This window comes from Xyrauchen texanus, chromosome 16 (genome assembly GCF_025860055.1).
Source record: "Xyrauchen texanus isolate HMW12.3.18 chromosome 16, RBS_HiC_50CHRs, whole genome shotgun sequence".
Lineage (NCBI taxonomy): Eukaryota > Metazoa > Chordata > Actinopteri > Cypriniformes > Catostomidae > Xyrauchen > Xyrauchen texanus.
This window is the reverse complement of record NC_068291.1, coordinates 43,695,895-43,700,078: the sequence shown is the minus strand read 5'-3', so window position 1 is coordinate 43,700,078 and position 4,184 is coordinate 43,695,895.

Genomic DNA, 4,184 nt, shown 5'->3' with positions numbered 1-4,184 from the left:
TTTACATGATCTGCTTCCGTATTATCTGAACTTTGATAAAGCTATAATGCATTAAATATAACTGCATTAAAGATGTAACGTCTGGGTGTTTCCTCTAAAGAGCTCCAGCTCTGCTTACTCCACAACGTGAGTGTTTCTGTATTTACTAATTTTTGCATTATATTTCCCTCATACTTTGCGATCTACATCACCTGAAGTAATTTGGAAAGTTGAATGCATCTGGACATCTCAGTCAGGCGCAAGCTACAGTGCTGCTCTCACACATCATATTAGTGTTCAACGTGATCTCAATGGGATCTAACGACTATTCGACAATGAAAAATTTTGTTGTCGATATTTATTTACATTTATGCATTTGGCAGATGCTTTTATCCAAAACGACTTACAGTGCACTTATTACAGGGACAATCCCCCCGGAGCAACCTGGAGTTAAGTGCCTTGCTCAAGGACACAATGGTGGTGGCTGTGGGGATCGAACCAGCAACCTTCTGATTACTAGTTATGTGCTTTAGCCCACTATGCCACCACCACTCCAAAATATAAAGTATATATTATAATATAGTGTCTTTTAAACCCTACTAAAAATGCTTTTCTGGACACCACCCAAGAGAACTGTGAAACATTTTTAAACTTCTTTTGTCACAAAATTGAGCAGATTAAAGGTGCGGTTGTACCTTGAAAATTTGATAAACCACTAATTCCTTCCCCATCCAGCTCCCTGGCTCACTTTCAACCAGTTACATCAGCACAGTAAGCAGATGTAGTGTCAAAGGTGAAGTGTTCCAGATACAAGCTAGACATACTTTTACCACGCCTTCTCAAAGAAGTTTTCGTGACTATCAGTTTCAGTGTGACAGCTATAATTATCAGCTTATTAGCAAGGAGTTGTTCCATGGATTCAGCTTCACCTGTCATCTTAGTTTTATTCAATTTCAGTGCCGCAATCGACACTATCGACCATAACATTCTCCTCAATCGTCTAGAATGTATGGTTGGCATCCAGGGGATCTCAAAGTAAGGACGTTCTCTGTAAATTTAGGTCATTTTTCTTCTACTTCGGCTCAATTACAGTGCGGTGTCCCTCAAGGGTCAGTCTTAGGACCCTTGTTATTTTCACCATATATGCTTCCTCTGAGCTCAATGTTTCATAAGTGCAGCATATTAGGGTTGTGCCGATGGACGATATATCGTCCATCGTGATGGCTGACCAACATCACGATGTAGAGCCACCATCGTGATGCCACGCCCCCTTTTGCGAGTCTTGCTAGTGTGACTCACTAATCCTAGTCTCTTCTATAGTTAACCTAAAAACTTTGCAGGGATTGCTCTGTAAATTAAATTGAGAATATAACTAATGCATATATGCTATTTTAAATACTGTAGTATATGCCAGAGACGTGACGTGTTAGTCTGTGAAAATACCGTGTCAGGCAGGCTACACAAATATTGATCTTGACATTGTTAGCTTCTTGTCTTTTTTTTACATGTCTTACACTGTACATTTAGATTAAAATATTTTATGTTGTAGGCTACAAGAAAATAGCCTTTATTAATTAATTATTAGTAGTAGTGTCTCAGAAAATCTTGCTCATTGTCACATACTGAAGCGGCAGTTTAAGATCAACCCAGACCAGCGAACGTCAAATAACTTTTGTCTGGTTAATACTTTTAAAGAAAAATTTCCTTGGCCATAAATCCATAATGTCAAATCAAATGAAAGAAACAAGGTGAATATGAATAACACACATTTATTAAAACATAGAAGAACAACAAATAAAGAACAAGAAAACGGGAACAACACTCAGACTGAAACTCGGCATTAACATTTCACTTATAATTAGCAGCACAATTAACTTCAGCACAGGCTACAAAATAAATTATGTTATTGAAATATTGTAAAGTGGTCATATGAACTACACAAATGAACGTTTAAAAAATAATATGCAAAATCGAATAGCTCCGCAACAGATGGCGAAAAATGCGTAAAGATGTCTAATATCTTTCACCATAGACCATGTTTAAATTTCGATGTTTCTGGCCAGAAATACCAACATATTCACTTTATCTGGTTTTAATAAGCTGCGGATTGGAGTAACTACACTACCCGCTGTGCTGAAGACCCGCTCTGATGGAGTACTGGTAGCACATATGCGCAGATATTTCCGTGCTATTCTTGCCATGAACGGAAACCTTTTGTCGTTCGTTTTCCACCAAGTCAGCGGGTCCTCTTCCCCATCAATGGCCATTTCCTGCAGGTACATGGTCATTTCTGCCTCGACCTTTTGCTCATCAGTGAGTAAAATAACGAAATTATAGTTTTTAAGTGGAAAATAGTATTTATGTAAAGAGATATATTAAAATAAAAAGTGCACAACTCTTCTTAAGTGAAAGCTAAAAAAAAAAATGCTTCACGTGTCGTGCAACCTACTGATAAAGTGCCGACGAGTCATTAGTTGGGTTAGTAAAATAACGAAATTATAATTTTTCATATAATTTTTGAAAATTAAATGAAATTATATAATACCCCCGCCCCACCGACGATATCATCGTCCATCGCGATGTTTTACTGTCAACATCGTCAACTGCCAATTTAGGGGACATCGCCCAACCCTACAGCATATCTTATCACGGTTCTGCTAATGATTCCCAATTTTATTTCCCAGGTAGTGTAGACAAGAATTGTACATCTGAGAATGCCCTAAACTGCTTCTGTTGGCTGGCAAACAATTTCCTACTATTAAATGAAAGCAAAACCGAAGTCCTGATTTTAGGTTCCTCCATGTCCTCCTTACCTGGCCTGGTTGCCCAGTTAGGTCCTCAGTCGTCGAATGTACAAGATTATGTGAGGAGTCTTGGAGTGATTTTAGACTAATCATTACTTTTCAACTAGCAGATCAGTGTTGTTGTCAGATCCATCGCAAAAAAAAATCATTTTTATTCCCATAAAGATTTGGACATTGTGATCCACTCAATTGTTTCATCAAGGTTAGACTATTGCAACTCAATGTACATTGCTCACCCCAAACTGCATTATCCTGCACCTACATCTAGTACAAAACGTGGCAGCTAGGCTTTTAACAGGGTCAATGACGGATCACATTTCCCCGGATTTAGCATCTCTACACTGGCTTCCTGTGACATTCAGGGTCGATTTAAAAATTCAGATTTTTGTCTAAAAAGACACTATATGGTCTCGCGCCCCAATATATCAGTGATCTTCTACACCCTAAAGCTGCGTTCACACTGCCAGCGACACGGAGCGACAAAACAACCTCATCTCATTCATTTTCAATGAGAGCAGCCGATTCCGGCAACACGAGCGAAGGCGACCGTTGTGAACGTGTCCAGCGATGCGGCAAAGTTGAGAAATGTTCAACTTTGTCGCAAACGAAGAGGGACATTCAGAAGTGACAGCCAATATGAGAGAAGATGGTATGTATGAATTCCTGGCGCTGTTTTGACTGTTATTAGCTCTTCGTTTGTTCTCAGCTGGTAAAAATACCGCCATATATACATATATAAATACAACGAGCGCAATTAGCCCCGGCAGCCACCATTATTTTGGATGTTTGGCAAATTCTGTCATCTGCAAAATGTATGTCATAAAAGCTGTCCAATCAGGTTGTGACTCGGTTGTGTCCTGATGCCTTATGTTTCATATCTTTAGGTTCGGCATTACAAAATGCTAGCGTAAACGCAACGCGAACCAAGACTAAATATATAATTTTCTTTTTTGGTCCGGACCAAGAGGCCCAAGAAAACTAAACTACAAGTGTGAACACACCGTAAGTGACTATACCTCACGTTTTCATCACAATATGACTGTGCCACCCCCCAAAATAGTCCCCACCACTTTTTAAAACAAACCGACGCCAATGATATAACTCTATTTAGACACACTTGAGTCAAGAAGAACAGAACAGACTCACTTCTTGCAGATAATCTCTCTCTTCATGGAAGTTCATGAGTGTTTTGAGATGTTCCTCATGCTGCATGGTGATTTCTCATTCACAGTACGTGTTTTTCAGCTGTAAGAAATGTTGAAAACACACATAAACAATACTTATATAATATACGGTATTACTATGCAACTTAAACGTCAAATCAGTACCAGACAGCATAAACCAGCGGTAACAAGCCTCAAAACAACACCAAATCAGTATAAACCAGCATAAAAGCAACAT